The sequence below is a fragment of the Papio anubis genome, chromosome 13 (genome assembly GCF_008728515.1).
Source record: "Papio anubis isolate 15944 chromosome 13, Panubis1.0, whole genome shotgun sequence".
Lineage (NCBI taxonomy): Eukaryota > Metazoa > Chordata > Mammalia > Primates > Cercopithecidae > Papio > Papio anubis.
In genome coordinates this window covers 39,222,712-39,241,730 of record NC_044988.1, presented here as the reverse complement: position 1 = coordinate 39,241,730, position 19,019 = coordinate 39,222,712, and the positions used below count along the sequence as shown (strand labels likewise).

General features: G+C 33.1%; 1 protein-coding gene across 44 annotated transcripts in view; it reads left to right on the top strand.

The window, feature by feature from the left end:
* The window catches only part of PTPRD (protein tyrosine phosphatase receptor type D), a 2,329,646-nt gene that overhangs the window by 450,430 nt on the left and 1,860,197 nt on the right, over positions 1 to 19,019 (top strand). The window lies entirely within an intron of this gene.

The following is a 19,019-nucleotide window of genomic DNA, read 5'->3' as shown; positions in this document are numbered from 1 at the left end:
CTGAAGCTGGGTAATTTATGAATTTAAAAGTTTATTTAGCTCACAGTTCTGATGTCTGGAAAGGTTAAAAATTGGGCCTCTATTTCTGCGGAGGGCCTCACTTTGCTTCCACTCATGGTGGAAGGTGAAGCGGAGCCAGCCTGTGCAGAGATCACTTGGTGAGAGAGGAAGCAAGAGAGAAACAGATAAGTTTCCCGGCTCTTTTTAGCAGCCAGCTATCACTGGAATTAACTGGGTGAGAACTCACTCAGCTCCAAGGGAGGACATGAGTTATCCTCCCCCATGACCCAAACACTCCTGACAGACCCACCCGGCAACACTGGAATCAAATTTCAACCTGAGGTCTAGCAGGACAGACATTCAAACCATAGCAATGACCAAAAATTCAAAATATTTCTATGAGTGAAATTTTTAACCCTCACCTCTACTACATTAGGCAAATTGTCTTAATTTAGTAAGTGATGCCAAATAAAAGCTAATTACTGCTCAGACATAGAGTTCTAAATAGATTACTTAATTGTATATGCATACACATATGGCTGGCATTTGTTTCTGCACACAGTAGGAAAGAATTTTCCTCAAAATTCAGAACAGTAAGTATGACCAACATTATTATAGTACTAAGTCAAACCTTGGCTATCTTAAATTTAACATGCAAGATTTAACTATTTGTATGAGACTATAAGGCTCAAGGCTTGTTACTACTTCTAATTGTCCTGAGTTTCAGTGTTCAATCTAGTATGCTGTGAGAGCATTAGACACAAAGGCGTTTACCTCAAGAATGAGGCCTGATAGCTGCACAAGCACATCCATCCCTATGAGTCTTTGTTGTTTTCTGCTTATCCTTAGGTATGGGATATTCTCTTGTAAAGTACTAAAATCTCTTTCTGTGTGTTAAAAAAATGCTCTGAAAATATTTTAATGCCAATTGTTATTTGGAAATGGTAAGATAAAGGAGAACATTCCTATATAAAAAACATTGACCAATCTGGGAATGTGTGAAAATTTGGAGACATTATCCTCCCAGAACATGAATGACTTCAGCTTTGATGAGATCATAACAGTATGTGATAATCTGTGGGGGAATTCTGACCCTACATCTTACTAGCTGTGAGTCACTATAGGCAAGTCACTTCAACTTTCCTTAACTCAGTTTGTTGTTCTTTACAATAGTAAAAATAATACCTTAGCCAATTTAATAAGTGTCCTGTACACTCCATTATTTACAATATTTTGTTTTCTAATTTCTTTTCAAAGGATCTTAAAGTTTTTATACCTAACAAAATTTTTAAACACTACTAGAATATGCTAAAGAGCATTCTCCAACACTTCAAAATAAATTCCCCCTTCACGAGTGTATCTAATCACAATAAAATGTTGATATATGATTCTGCCATCTGGAATCATACTCTAATGTTATATTCCAAATAGAGATAAAAATGGCCACATTGTATTCTGTAATATGAACTATTTGTTAGGAAAGTAATACTCACCAATCAATAGCTTCACTTTTACAAGGCAAAAAGGAGACTCCAGTCATATTTATGTGACAATAGAACCTTGGCCTTTTCACTATTAGTTTTATTTAAGTTAACATTTTTATTTATAAGTATGCATGGGTGTCTCCTCTGTAAGTTTCAGCCACCTAGTCAGCGGGTAAGGTTTATCTTTGATTCCATATACATTTCAATTTATTCCTCTTCACATACATACCAGAACCCAACCCTGAATGCTAAGTGACCCAGGTATCACTAGCAGGCCTGTGATTGGATTTTATCAGCAGATAGCAGAACACAATTGCTCTCTGTATTATAAACTTCCTTGGAAAAGTTCCCAACATCTGTCATAGTCACTTTGTGCTCCTGTTCTCCTAATTCAGTTCAGCATTAAATGAAGTTGAAGAAGAGTCAGCTATGAATAGGTTAACCAGCCACATCAAATGTGAAGGAACTAGAATGGCAGGTCCCACCAAGGTGTGATGTAGTGGCTCGCATGGAGAATTATGGATAGAAAGTGGTTAGATGTTAGAACAGATTCAAATAATATCACTTTCAAGTAATTCAGTAGGTAAGATTTCAACTACTTGATTTGTTAACTTTTATAAATTTGTATTCTTAATAATATAATTGTAATATTTTGTTCACTATCTTTAAGAAGATCAAAATACAATATTATTCTTGGAGGATCTCTGCATATAGGGTGGTGATATTAGTATATGAACATTTATAAGAGATAGCTTATAAATATATTATAGGCTGCAAGAGATTTTGACTTGTCCTTCAGGTGAGATTTTAGCACTGGCAGTCTAACAAAAAAACACATGATAATTTATACCACTGCCTGTAAACAAAAATCTGCCACTAGAACCAAGTAACTTTTTCAGTTGGTCATCCTTTAGATTTTGATTCCTTAAGAAGACCATCATATGTGTATTTGGTATTCAGTATAAACATATTTTCATTGTTCCATCATTGAAATAAATTTACCAACCAATCTTTGGAACCTGAAATAAATTCTTATGAGGCTGGAATGATATCATTTGGCTCCTTGAAATATTGACCAAGGAAAATATAACACCATGTCTTTTCATACCTAAATAAAAGAATGATTCTGTGCTTTCTACTGCCTACTATTCCTGGATTGGGGAAAAAAAAAAAAAAAAAAAAACCCAGCATGATGGGGGTTATTAATCCCTTTTCACACTGCTAATAAAGACATACCAAGCCAGGCGCGGTGGCTCATGCCTATAATCCCAGCACTTGGGGAGGCCAAGGCGGGTGGATCACAAGGTCAGGAGATCGAGACCATCCTGGCTAACACGGTGAAACCCTGTCTCTACTTAAAAAAAAAATACAAAAATGTAGCCGGGCATGGTGGCGGGCGCCCGTAGTCCCAGCTACTCGGGAGGCTGAGGCAGGAGAATGGCGTGAACTCGGGAGGCGGAGCTTGCAGTGAGGGGAGATTGCGCCACTGCACTCCAGCCTGGGAAACAGAGCAAGAGTCTGTCTCAAAAAATAAAAATAAAGACATAGCAGAGACTGAGTAATTTATAAAGAAAGAGAGTTTTAAGCCACAGTTCTACATGACTGGGGACGCCTCAAATCATGTCAGAAGGTGAAAGCCACTTCATGTCCATGGCAAGAGAGAATGAGAGTCAAGCCAAAGGATTTCCCCTTATAAAACCATCAGATCTCGTGAGACTTACCATGAACCGTATGGAGGAAACCACCCCCATGATTAAATTTTCTCCACCAGGTCCCTCCCACAACATGTGGGAATTATGAGAGCTACAATTCAAGATGAGATTTGGGTGGGGACACAGCCAAACCATATCAGTGGGTAAAATGAATGTTTAAGAAGCTGAACAGTACATCTCCCAGGTATAGATATAACTCCCTAAAGACTTAATTCACTTCTGCAGTAAACAGGTCTTTATAAATGTGCATTGTTGCTGTTTGGGGCATTTGACTCATGTATTTCAACAAATATATATGGATTGCCTAATATGTGCCAGGCACCAAATTGTAATAGTGCTAGACTGCAGAAGTAATGATTGCATCTTAGTGAAATTAAGGAAATGGACCTGATGAAAATTGTACCGGGTGGAGAAGAGTAATGAGGGAGTGTTCTTGAATTAGTGTTCAGTCCTAGTATTTAAAAAATATTGCTATGAATGTTTCCCCATCCATAATATCTATTAGTGTGATGATATGCAATTGCTAATCAAAAAGAAACATCGAAAGGCAACTGGAAGTTAATGTGTTGTCAAAAATGATAATATTTGTATTTGGAATAGTACAAGGTGTGCCTACATTGGGTATTTTTACAGTACCTTTAAATAGTTGACCTGTTTTATAATATTTTCACGTTAGAATTTTTATATGTGGAAGGTGCAGCCAGCTCAGTTCTCTGTCATTACAAGAAATGTGGTCCTACTCTTTTGTTTTTATTCATAGGTTTTTTCTCCCTTCATAGGATTTGGACATCAATACATTAATGGGGATGGGAGTAAGGGGTTAACTATTGTTAGTAACACTGCTGTTTTCAGGATTATCCCTCCATTCTGAAAGATATCTGTATATCGAACCAAGCTGGTTTTGCCAAATTTTTAGGATGAATTATTTTCCAGAAATTACCATTGTTCTGCAACAAACTCCTGACAGGTGGATTGGCTTCTCCAGTCCATAAGACATGGCACATCTTAGAGGGAAACAAACCAAGGATTAAATTCTGTTTGCCCTACTTCTAGATAAAGTAAACATTTTAGATTTAATTTCTAGTGCCATGTCTCATACATACATACATACATATATATATTTCATTATATAATATATATATATTCCATTTTTCAGAAAGAGAACTGAAATTTCTAGTTTGTTTTACTTTTGTCTGATACTCAAATAAAAAGTAAATTTAAACTTATGTAGTTAGTCATTGAATTAGTGAGTGGCAGATCTATTTTCTTTTAATAAATACTTTTTTGGCTAAAAACTTTATATTGGAAAATGAAAGATTAAAACATTTTCTTTCTTTCTTTTTTAAATATGGGAAGATACACTGCTGCTTTGCTGTTTTCAGAGAAAGAGAAGCACAAAAGATGCTGTTCTTGTGAATTTTCTGTTAGATCTCTATAGAGGGTTTAAAAGGCAAATGTTAGGAATAAGAGCCCATGCCGAGGCAAGGTATCATAAAGGACACGGCTGATTCCAGGCATGCAGCAGCAGTGAAAACATCATTGTGCTGCAGATAATAGTGTAGATCATTACACAGACATTTTAAGCTGCACTACCTATTATAACGAACATGGGATTTTTAAAAACAAATTAGTAATAGATCTTTTACATCTCATGATCTATGTAAACTTCATGACTTAGTAAATATCTCAATATGGATTAAATAATTGAATAAAATTGTAATGTTAAACTATAGATTTTATTACATTACTATGTAAGATGTTTGATTTATTGTGACAAAAACAATGCAATTTTCATATATTTTGTAATACTATTTTAGAAAATGCCATCACCTGCAAAGACAAATAGGTTTCTGAACTTCAGGATGTTCTATACAGTTTTAAAAATATAGCTTCAAGGAAAAACATTTGAATTGCCTCCTTTCACTTCCTACCCTCACTTCCAAGGTTAATGGTCACTGAGGTACAATGAGCTGTGTCCAGACCGTTCAGATTGAAACTTGAGTCACAGTGCACTGCAGACTCCTCACAGGGTTGTGGCTCTTTGCACATTTTGGTCTCTTCTATCACACAGTATCAACGCTTACTGCTATACTGGGAGAAGGTGAATTTGGGCTTTATCTAGCTTCCTGGGAAACAAAATGGATAGCCTTAGAGGCTTTGAAGGTGTGCTAAGGATTAGTATTAAACAGAAAACTTCATAAATCATCCCATTTTAAAACTCCGTACATCCACTTCTAATAAGATATTCCATATATGTATGCATAATACTTTCCTAAAAACTACAGTTCAGAAATGAGTATTCCATTTCCTAATAGATAAACAGATAATGGAATTCTCTTTCCTGAAGAGGACTGTGGATTGCCTGTACTTTGTGATATGTATATGGGTTTTTATATGCTGAATCCAAATATCTTTGAGTCCTCAAGAAGAATTAGTGAAAGGTAACGTGCACTTTACCATTTCACTATGTTCCTTTGTTTTTAACCTATGGATAATTTATTTAGACATGCATACGTGAGCCCAAAAATCTCTGGCACCAGATGTAATCTTATATTGCCATGAGTGCTCAAAAATAGGTGAGAATTATTTCCACTATTAGTAGAGAAGACTCTCTACAAGATTATCTCTTAATTCTCTCTGAAATACGCATCAGGCTCCATACTACCCCATAAGCCTCTGTTAGCCTTAGATTTGTTATGAAAAAGAAGTCTACTTTTATAAGTCTAAGCACTCGTAAACTCAAGTAGATAAATTATGTATATTAGATTTAGAGGAATGTTGATTTTGAACGCTTAATAAAAATTCTGAAAGTGAATACTTTGTTTTAACCATCAATTCCATAAATAATTCAAGTGTTTTAAAAGAAAGGTGGTAGAATAATAGTCTTACAGACTTTGCACATGTTGTGGAGTATGGAAAATAGCTGATTATTTTATACCTGCAAGATATAAAACAAATTAGCATTAATGATGGAAATAAATCTACTAAAATATTTCAGAAGCTCTTATTGCATGGGCAGGACATCTGGCATAGTGGAAAAAGCTGATGCCTTATCATCTTTATTTCAGTTAAACATATTAGTATCCTGACTTTCTTGAAAATGTGTTATTATTATCTACTTCCAAGTGCTAGGGAAGAACAATTTTGTTTACTCCCAGGTGGTTCAAATTTGATTTGAACTCACAGCAGAGTTTATGCTGATGAATGGCTTTTCATTGAACATGAATAAATTGAGAAATTCAGATTAGTCAGCCACTTTTTCTTCATAATTTAAATTCCAGAGAAGCATTTAGCAAAAATAGAACACAAAGGGTTATGCAGTTGATGAATTGCACCTGATGACTAGCTGAATTAATAAAACTATTAATGAACTAGACAGACACCAAAGCTTCTTTTTGAATATCTATGAAAATGATGTTTTAAGTAAACAAACAGAAAAATCAGCATTGGCATCAAAACAGAGCAAGTGCTTTGTTCAGTTAATATGCCGGCTGATAGGATGTTGGACAGATGCAGGCTTTCAAACAATTTTTTTTTCTCACAGTGTGAGTGTTTCTTTCTTTTTTTAAATTTTTCAGTCGATTTATTACTAGGTATCTCTTAAACAGTATCTTCTCTATTAGATAGAGATGTATATTATGGATATATCTTTTAAAACATAGGTTTATGTATGTATATATGTACATATATTTTAATGCATAGGTTTATGTATTTATATATTATGCATTATTTAAATATGCATACATGTATATATATTTAATGCATTATATATGATGTATTATGTATTATGGGGTATAAATACTTATGTATTTTAACATATAGCTTTATATATTTACATAATACATAGGTTATGTTTACATAAAACATAGACTATGTCTACATAGATCTGTATATTGAAATGCATACTTACATATTTAAATGTTCTTTAATTTTACAGAACCCATGCCTTTAAAAATTTCAGATTTCTAGAAATACATAAACATGATATTATATTCAGATGGGTGTAATTATTTACAGTGTCTTTTTTTTTTTAGAGAAAATACTTCTATAAGTGTTTTAAATATTTCAGAAAAATTTGGCTCTGTAATAAACCTTTAAATTTATCTTCTATTATTTTAATTCATTCATCAACTTTTCTAGGTCTTATTATTGTAATGCTGAGTTTGGCCATGATTTATTCTTAATTTGAAAGCAATGAGTCTTTTAAAAAACATTAATCTTTTGCTATTTGGCAACTAAACAAAACATTTTAGTAGCCGTATTGTCATATATAAGAATGCCATTGTTATACAATGAAGCTATTTATTTTCCACACAGAGCTAAATATTTTTTCTACATTTGACACTATTAAATTTTTCAGTATGTTATTCTACCTTTTATTGTATATATTTCATTCTGTTGTAACTTAGAAATCCTACAAGTTAATAAGTTTTGGTAATTCTTAGCTGTGGTTTCATGTTTATTAAAAATCACAACTTCAGACTCTCACCAAGGACAAAAAATGAGTCACATGCTTTGAAAATTACTCTTGGCAAATAGAAATCAAATGTTAGATGTAAAAAGATTAACTCGATGTTACTTGCAAGCAAATATAAGACATAATAGCCTGTTACCGGGTGGTAATCTTTTGAGCTGTGTAAATAAAGCCTATAGGTTAGGACTGTGAGCTATTCCATTGAGATCACTAAACTGTGTTTTATTTCTGTAGGGCACCAGACCCTGAGAATTTCTTTAGTTCTGAGATATTTCCTATGTCTCCTAATTAAACATGTGATTCAGGCCATCAAAGATTAGTCAATTTTCTTCCCATTTTCTTATCCTTGATGACTTTTGGATAGTTCAGGTTAAAGTGTAGGTCTAGTGCTCTAAGTTCAGATAAATCAGATGTATGCTATTGTCTCTTTTCTTTCTTGTTCAAACTACTTCCATTCCCCCTTCCAAGCTCAGCATGCGTCATTAGGTTTTCTGTCATCCTTTATATTTCTAAAACCTTTAAACCTCCAGGAATAATCTAGGGCCAGCTTGATTAGTTGTTAACTCATCAAACCTGGATGTATGTGTGTGTATATATTTGAATAAAATATACTATTTTATGTACTTCTATTTGAATACCAACTTTCAAATGTATGATATTTTACTTATGAACTGCCCACTTAACAATTAATTCTAGATTTATAAGGACAATGCGAATCACACATAAAATTTTCTTTTGTATTTTAGTGCCACCACATGAACACCCTCAAAACTGTAATATGAGGTTGATGTCCTAGAACACACTCAATTAGAACTTCCATACCAGCTGCTTGTAAAAGGAGATTTTTTTTTTTCAGGTAACATCAAACAAACTCAATGGAAAGACATTGGCTGTAATGCATTGATGGCAAACTTAGTATAATGGGAGATAAAACAGCGAACCTGGAAACCTCATGTCTAGAAACAGTTAAATTAAGTTGCCGAAATATTAAATAGCGAATTAATTGATTCAATAAATTGTTGTCATCTGTATTTTTAAAGTGTTTAATCTTATGGCCCTCTTGAAGCCATTTAACTTAAGTGCTAAAATAGATTTGTAGGTTTTGTGGAAATGAAAACCTGAAGATATTATCTGTTCTCTGTTCTGTATTTTATAATCCCTCAAGGTTATTAAATATTAGTGCAGGTATTTTTATGCACTGAAATCCAGATATCAGTTGAACATTGTTTTTTAAATTTCATTTCCCACTTGAAAGAATAGTAATGATATTCTTCTATCGTGTGCTTCAGGCCAAGTGATCTTTTTGAATTCTGGGTCTATGTGTGTGTGTTAAAAATAGTTCATTGTCATACAGATTACAATACATGTTTACTTTATGTTAATATTGTGAAAATAAACTGCAAAATGTGAAATAAAAAGGACTATTCAGGTTATGAAAATGACAATACTCTAAATGTCCCTTCAAAAAGAATGTTAATAGATTTTTGTCCTATTGTTGAACATACATATGACTTGGATATTTGGCATTAACCTGCATGAAAATAGCAATATCCAGGTACACTTGATTTTCATATATTTCTGAAGAGGATTACTAAGAAGAATATTCTTTGAGAATATATTGTTCTTTGAGCTATTGACCTTGGTCAGTTCAAGTAAAAATTGTTGTTCTAACTTGCCTACCACGTAAAATATACTGAGTTGGTTTCAATCTTGTCTTTGATCTATAGATAGAAAATAAACTGATAGCTTGAATTTTGAAATAAATTATGAGATTAAAAATATGTTTTAGTATGTAAAAATAACAGCAACTTTAATGGAATTATGGCTGATTGAGCCATATTTATTCTAGTCAACTTAGAAACTCACTCTCACTTTATAAAAGTGAGTATGGTCACATAAGAATAAGTTCTAATGTGAATATTTTAAAATTCTATAACAGTTAAAGGATGATTTTTGTTTCCATTTATTTCAAATGATGGCAAAAGTATTTCTAAGTTATATGTGGTACATTTTCAAAGACAGTAATTAAAATCAAGTTGAAATGAAGGATGGATTTAGGGTCCAGGAAAAAGATAGCAATAGTAAAAACTGGCCTCCATGAGAAATTTATATATTTGATCAATTAGAGAATATAATTTAAAATCATTTTTAATTAGGAAAATCAGAATTCAATAACAATGACACCAGTAGAATAAGGGTTATTTAAAAAGTAAAAAAAAAAAAAAATCACATTTAAAGTTTATTTCATGGTTCATTTTCTTATTTCTTTCCCCCTCTTTCTGTGTTTTCCTCTTTCTCTCTCTATATATAGAGAGATAGACATTTAGATAGGTAGTAGATAGATACAGATATAGATTTCCATTATATATTCCTTTTGGATCCAATCTAGTTGTTGACATTAAGTAATACATCTTGCTTACATTTGTTTCCCTGAAGTACTGGATAATGAAGAAAAGAATAATAATACGCATATGACAAAATCAAACAACCAAAAAATTTTTGTGTGTAACATAGCTTAATAAAGTAAAACTATACAGTATTGACGAGTGATTAAGGCCCCGAGCTCCAATTCCAGACTGCTTGGATTTGAGATAAAATAAATCTCCACTCACTGAATATTTGACCTTGAGAAAATTTATTTGTCCCTCAATGAAATTTAGAAAAGGGAGATAATTATATGAAGATGATTATAGTCTCTAGCTTAGGGGTTCTTGTTAATGTTCAATGAAATAATGCATCTATTTGGCCTGATAATTAGGATGTGCTCAATAAGTGGTTGCTGTTAGTAAACAGACCTCCTTTTAAATCTTGAACAAGCATTAGATAATCTTGGGAAATGAATTTTATCTTCTGAACCTGAATGTCTTTATTTTAAACTAAGACAAATAACTATTTCAGGTGTATTATAAAAAAATTAAAATGAAAGCTAGGTAGTCGATGTATGTTACATACTCAAATAATTTGGTTTATTTTCTTCTTCTTTATTATTATTATTTTGATTCTCCTCATTACTGTATGGAATAAAGAGAATAGAAACTGCCCATAGAACATTGTTGGAAGTGGTTCAGTGGGGGAAGAGCTACTTCTGAAAGTTAAAAATAAAGGAGTAATATTGAATAAGAGGTGAAAAGGCAGGCGAATGGAATTATATCTTCTGAACAATAGATGGAAAAGAGTTCAGAGGACAGTGCCATCAACAATGAGAGATATGAAAAGTAAAAGATTCAAAATAGGGTATTCAGCGGACAGAGAAAATGGGATCAAGAGAGCTAATATAATGGAAGTTGAAGTGGTAATGCTAGTTTTACAATTATAAGCAGAAGCTGATCTAATAACCAAGCAGTGGAATGGTCTATTTAGTTATATCCATCAGCATAAAGATTGAAGATTTATTAGACTCTTTCAAGGAATGCTAAAGCATCCACAAATTTTTGAGCAGCAAGAAGGTAAATCAATAAACAGTGAAGTAGATTTCTTTTCCAATTGCTTATGCCTTGAGTGGCTAACCAAAATAAATTAGTTACTTTATTCATGCTTATTTGCAAAGGGCGGATAGGTAATAGTTAATGCTTATTATACAATTTATGCTACTTTTAAAAAATCAAGGCACTTATAAATATGAAATATGAATTTTGTATTAAGTTTTTTGGTTGTATTTAAATTACTGTAAAGTTTTGATCAAAAACATTATTCATTAATATTAAAATTATTCCACTACCTAAGTTTGTGACTTGAATTATGATATGTTGAATTGGGATTTTAAATACATAATTTTTTTTTTGTAGAGTGCATGTTGCTTTATATTTATTATTGCAGTTAATAATCTCATGAATTCCAAGATAGTGGACCATATAAAATTGACCGATTTTTTATGTTTTACCTATGGGCAAATGTACACCTTGAATTTGACATTGCCTTTATTAAATACATAAAGACTTCATGTTTCTCATGGGAAATGGACTGTGTTAGCCACTAAGGCAGTAGCAATTTCAAGAATTAAATAGACTGTCCTTCCAGATCTTGTTAGGAAAAGCTTTGCAATTGATGCTAATAATTCTTGTATTCTTCCTACATTTCCTCTTTACTCTCAGGTATGTTTAATAACTAATCTCATCTAAATCCCATTCTGAGCAAAGGTAAACTCAACTGAACATTGGACAAAATAGACAGCATGTTGTGAAAAGCTCAATCATGTGTACACTTCTGTTTTCCCTCACTGAATTTTTTGTTCCTAGTCCAGATATGATGCCTTTTTTGGTTCGTATCAACAGCACCTATTAAAATATAGTCTATAAATTCTTTTTTGAATAGTTTGATGGATGGATAGAACAGTGAATGGATGAATAAAAAGCAAAGGAAGGAGAATACTAAGAAAATGGATAAACACTAGCCAGAATGATAGGTAAAAATAAATAGAAGACACAAATTGCCAAGATCAAGAACATAGACACTTGCAACACTGAAGACTCTGCAGACATTAAAAGAATAGTAAATGATATGATGAATGCTTTAAACCAACAAATTCTGCAGTTTTACTTTGCAAATCATTGAAAGTGTAAAATTACCCAAATCTCACCCATGAAGAAAATGTTAACATGAATAGCCCCATTGCTGTTAAACAAATGTTGGGGTCCAAGTGGCTTCACTGATGAATCTGACCAAACAGTTAAGGGAAGAAATAGTTCCAAACCTACACTAATTATTCTGACATATCCTATGACATGAGCTTTACTTTGATACCAAAATCAGAGAATGGTAGTTCAAAAAATTATTGTCCGATATCCCTAATGAAAATAAATGCAAAATTTTTAATTTTACTTTTATTGATATATGTACATATTTTCAGAATACATGTGATAATACATGCATATATTGCAAACATTGAATCCATATAATTGGAGTATTCATCACCTTTAAATATTTGTCTTTTTTTATGCTAGAAGCATTCAAACTATTTTCTTCAAGCTATTTTGAAATATAGAGTAGATTATTGTTAGCTATAGTCACCCTACTGAGCTATCAAATACTGATATATATATATATATACTGTTATATATATGATATGTATACACACACACACACACACACACACACATATATATATATATACTGTTAGTTCATACCCATTCATCAAACTTTCGTCAACCCCTTCTGCTCCCTATCCTTTCCAGCCTCTGGAAAACACCAGTTTACTGTCTGTCTTCATAAGATCTCCTTTTTTTAGCTCCCACATAGAAGTGAGAATATGTGATATATGTCTTGATTTGATTGGCTTATCTCACTTAATATAATGATATCCAGTTTCATTAATATTGCTGCAAATTACAGAATTTTATTCTTTTTATGGCTGAATAATATTTCATTGTGTATATGTACCACATTTCCTTTATCCATTCACACATTGATGGGCAATTAGGTTGGATTCCATTTTTATTTTTATTTTTGTGAAGGGTGCTACAATAAACGTGGAGTGCAGATATTTCTTTAATTTACTCATTTTTTTCTCTTGGCTTTATACCCAGTAGTGGAATTGCTGGATCATAAGGTAGTTGTGATTTTTCATTTATTGAGGGACCTTCACACAGTTATCCATAGTGGCTGTACTAATTTGCACCTGCACCAACAGTGTGCAAGGGTTCTTCACATCCTCACTAGTATCAATATTCTTTATTTTTTTATAAATACGATTTTAACTAGGGTAAAACATTTCATTGTAGTTTTGATTTGCATTTTTCTGATGATTAGTGATGTTAAGCATTTTTTTAAAAAATATACTTGTTGGTCATTTGTATGTCTTCTTTTGAGAAATGACAGTTCGGATCTTGTGCCCATTTTGCGATTAGATTATTATGTTTTTGTTATTGAGCTGTTTCAGCTTCTTATATATTCTGGTTATTAAACTTTTGTCAGATGGATAGTTTGCAAACATTTCCTCCCATTTAAGTTATGTCTTTATTTTATTGACTGTTTCCTTTTTTGTGCAAAAGGTTTTTAGCTTGATATAATCCCATTCAGCTATTATTGCTTGCAATGCCTGTGCTTTTGTGGTCTTACACAAAAATTCTTTGCCCAGACCATTGCCCTGAGGCATATCCTTAAATTTTCTTCTAATAGTTTCAGGGTTTCAAGTCTTCGATTAAGATTTGCAAATCATTTTGATTTTCTTGTTATACATGTTGAGAGATAGGGTCTAGTTTAATTCCTTTACCTATGTTTATCCAGTTTTCTCAGAACCATTTATTGAAGACTGTAATTTCCCCTGTATGTTCTTGGTACCTTTGTGAAAAAATGAATTGGTGGCAAATGCATAGGTTTATATCTGAGTTCTCTCTATTCTGTTCCATTGAAGTATGTGTCCGGTTTTATGCTGGTACCATTTACTATAGTTTCCCAGTATATTTTGAAGTCAGGTAGTGCGATGCTCTGTTCTTTTTGTTTAGAATTGCTTTGGCTATTCAGGATCATTTTGTGATTTCATAGACATTGTAGAAATTTTAAAATTTGTGTGAATAATGTAGTATTTTGATTGGGATTGCATTAAATTTGTAAACTGCTTTGAGTAGTATTGTCATTTTAACAATATTCTTCAAGTTCATGAACATGAAATATCTTTTCATTTCTGTGTGTTCTCTTCAATTTCTTTAATCAGTATTTTGTAGCTTTCTCCTATAGGATTTTTATATCTTTCATTAAATTGATTTATAGGCATTTTATACTCTTTGTAGCTATTGCAAATGGGATTGTTTTATTGATTTTTATTTCAGACTGTTAACTGAAGAAGTATATAACTGCTACTGATTTTTGGATGTTGATTCTGTATCTTCCAACTGTACTGAATTTATTTATCAGTTCTAACTTTGTTTGAAGTTGTCTTCAGGTTTTTCTAGGTATAAAATCATGTCATGTGCAAACAAGACTAATTTGAGTTTTTCCTCCCAATTTCGATGCTTTTTGTTTCTTTCTCTTGACTGATTTCTCTGGCCAGGACTTCCAGTATTATGTTAAATAAAAGTGGTGAAAATGAGTATCCTTATTTTGTTCTAGATATAAAAAAAAAGCTTTCATTATTTCCCTATTTAGTATAATGGCTAGCTGTGGGCTTGTCTTACATAACCTTTATTTTCTTGCGGTATGTTTTTTCTATATCCAGTTTTTGAGGATTTTTACCATAAAGGAATATTATATTTTATTGAATGCTTTTTTTGGGTATCTATTAAAATAACCATATGGTTTTTGTTATTGGTTCTGCTATGATTTTTGAGTAGAATTGGTATTCATTCTTCTTGAAATGTTTGGTAAAATTCAGCAGTGAAGCCAAGAGATTCTGGGCTTTCTTTGATGCAAAACTTTTTGTTATGACTTCAATCTCATTACTTGTTATTGGTTTGTTGAGGTTCTCAATATCCTCATGCTTCAAACTTGTCAGGTTATATGTACCCAGGAATGTATTCAATAAGTTTTCAAATTTATTGATATATAGCTGTTTCTAATAGTCTATTTTATTCTGATATAAGTAGAGTTGCTCCTCCTCTTTTTTGGTTTCCAGTTGTATGTAATATCATTCTCTACCCATTCATTTTCAGTCTACATGTACCTTTATTGGTGAAGTGGGTTTCTTTTAGGCATTAAATATTTAGATCTTGTTTCTTATCCATTCAGCCACTCTGTGACTGTCAGTGGAAGAATTGAGTCCTTTTTGTATCTGGATATTTATCACTTTGCCACGTTTTAGAATGTTTTGTATTATTGTTTATGTGAATAAGTTTCCTGCCCCTCATTCTTGCTCAAATTCCTTTTGAACACCAATAATTCTGGGATTTGGCCTGATGAGGTCATTTTCTATGTCTGGTAGCTTACTTTCCTTAATTTTCAATCTTTTTTTTTTTCCTCCTCTAGCTGTGTATTCTTCGAGCTCAGTCATTATTTCCTCTGCTTGTTCCATTTTGTTATTGAGAGCCTCTAATAATTATTTTTTAGTTTAGTAAATATATTTCTCACTTCCAGGATTTCCATTTGATTTTAAAAATTATTTTATTTTTGCTTATAATTTATCTGATAAATTTTCTGAGTTATTTTTCTATGTTATCTGGGAGATCACTGAGTTTCCTTAAAATTGATATTTTAAATTATTTATCAAAGAGTTCACATATTGCTGTCTTGTGAAAGTCAGTTACAGATTTATTGCTTTGTCTGTTTGTGGAGGTCATGGTTTCCTATTTACTGTTATATTTTGTGCATGCACATCTATTTAAGTGCATTATAGGATTAGTTATTTATTCCAGACTTCTCCGTCTGGCTTTTTTTTTCCCGACTACATTTGCTTAGCGATTCTTTTTAACTTACCTATTGATTTTTTCTTTCTTTCTTTCTATTTTCATTTATTTATTATTCCTTTTTTTCCTTTTTCTCCCCACGTTGTTGCTTAAGTAGATGGTACCTTAAGCCCATGTTTACTTCAGTTCTAGTAAATAATTAGAATACAATCTGTCTGGAATGGGGGATATTCCAAAGACAATTTCCAATTAGTGTGAGAAGGCTTGCTAGGTGTTCGTGCCCAGGGGACCAATGGAACAAACCTCCTACAACATGATGCTGCTGAACAGCCACTCTGACTTGAGGTCTCTATTGACAGAGTTATAGAGCAAAGTTTCCAGGACTGAGGATGGTATCCATATTGTCTCTGGATATCCTTGGGGATATTTTGCCCTTTAGGCACTTCTGATGCTTCTTGTGGATTGAGGAAAATACAAATATCCTGCCAGTGAATCCAAGGTAGTGAGAAGGCTGGTTGCCCATCTCAATCTCATTTTAAACAGTGTAGAAACAATAAATCAGGGGGAAATTTTCCACGCACTTGGTGACAGGCAAATTTGGAGGAGGGATCGTGGATATGAATACTCGATTCTTTTACCATATGCTCAGAATGCTTCTATGCCTAGGTAACTGTTTCCTCCCTGGTTTTGAATCCTGAGATATTTGTGGTAATAACCACAGCATTATGTATTTGTTTTTGGTTTTCTGTGAGTGGCAGTGAAGCTAGCTTGTTTCTAGGCTGCTATTTTGGTACTAGAACAGAAATTCCTAGCAGAATTTTAGCAAACCAAATCCAATAGTGTATTAACAGAGCAATTCATTATTACAGAATGGGGTTTATCACTAAAATGCATGGCTGATTAAACGTTTAAAAATTAAACATGGTAAAACTATGCAGGAGCTGACAGACAAAATACCCAGTATAGAAAAGAACATAAATGGCTGGATGCAGTGGTTCACGCCTGTAATTTCAACACTTCGGGAGGCCCAAGTGGGTGGATCATGAGGTCAGGAGTTTGAGAACAACCTGGCCAGCATGGTGAAACCCCATCTCTACTAAAAATACAAAAAATAGCTGGGTATGATGGGGGCATCTGTAATCCCAGCTACTCGGGGATCTGAGGCAGGAGAATTGTTTGAACCTGGGTGGTGGAGGCTGCAGTGAGCTGATATCGTGCCATTGCACTCCAGCCTAAAGAAGAAGAACATAAACAACGTGATAGGGTTGAAAAACATGCTATAATAATTTCATAATGCAATCACTGGTATTAGTAGCAGCATAGAACAAGTCAAAGGAAGAATCTCAGAACTTGAAGACCAGCTTTTTAAAATAGATAGTCAAAGAAGAATAGAGAAAAAAGAATAAACAAAACTAATGAAAAACATGAAGTTATGTATGGAGACCAAATCTATGATTCATTTTTGTCCCTGAAAGAGATGAGGAGAATGGAATGGAATCAACTTGAAAGCATATTTTCAGATATCATCCATGAGAATTTCCCCAACCTAACTAGAAAGGCCAACATTCAAATTTAAAAATCTAGAGAAACCCAGTAAGATACTTCGCAAGAAGATCATTTGTAAGTCACATAATTGTCAGATTCCCCAAGGATAAAATGAAAGGGAAAAAAATGTTAAAGGCAGTAAGAGAGAAAGGTCAGGTTACCTGCAAAGGGAAACCCATGAGACTAACAGCAGACTCCTCAACAGAAACACTACTATCCAGAAGAGACTGAAGGCCAATATTCAACATTCTGAAAGAAAAGGAATTCAAACTCAGAATTTCATTATCTTGCCAAACTAAGCCTTATAAACAAAGGAGAAATAAGATCCCTTTTAGACAAGCAAATGCCGAAGGAATTTGTAAAAACCAGACCAGCCTTACAAGAGCTCCTGAAGGAAGCACTAAATATGGAAAGGAAATACCTTTATCAACCGTTAAAAAAACACACTGAAGTACACAAAACCACTGACTATACAAAGCAACCACAACAATATGTCTGCATAACAATCAGCGGACGTCAAGAAGACAGAATTAAATCCACACATATCAACACTACACTTGAATGCAGACGGGCTAAATGCCCCCAATCAAAAGGCACAGAGTGACAAACTGGGTATAGAACCAAGACGCAATGGTATTCTTTCTTCAGGAGACCCTCTCAAAGGCAGTGACACTCATAGGCTCAAAATAAAAGGATGGAGAAAAATCTACCAAGCAAATGGAAAACAGAAAAAAAGCAGAAGTTGCAATCCTAGTTTCAGACAAAACAGACTTTAAAACAACAAAGAAAAATAATACAAAGAAGGGTGTTAGATAATGGTAGAAGGTTCAATTCAAGAGAAGACCTAACTATCCTAAATATATATGCACTCAACATATGAGCACTCAGGTTCATAAAGAAAGTTCTTAAAGACTTTCAAAGAGACTTAGATTCCCATGTAACAATAATGGGAGACTTCAACACATCACTGACAGTATTAGACAGAACATTGGGGCAGAAAATTAACAAAGATATTCAGGACCTGAACTCAGCACTAAATTAAATGGACCTTATACACATTTACACAACTCTCTACCCCAAAACAAGAATACACACTGTTCTCATTGCCACAGGATATATACTCTAAAATTGACCAAACAATCACATATAAAACAATCATTAGCAAATGCGAAATAACTGAACCCATGACAACAACTCTCTTGGACCACATCAAACATGATAAAATTAGAAATCAAGACTAAGGAAATCATTGAAAACCTCACAATTACATAGAAATTAAATGACCTGTTCCTGAATGACTTTTCAGTAAACAATAAAATTGAGGGAGAAATCAAGAAGTTCTTTGAAACTCATGAGAAAAAAGATACAACATACCAGAATCTCTGGGACATAACTAGGGCAGTGTTAAGAGGGAAATTTCTAGCACTAAATCCTCACATTAAAAAGTTAGAACAATTTCAAATTAACAACCTAACATCACAACTAAAAGAACTAGAGAACCAAGAGCAAACCAATGCCAAAACTGGCAGAA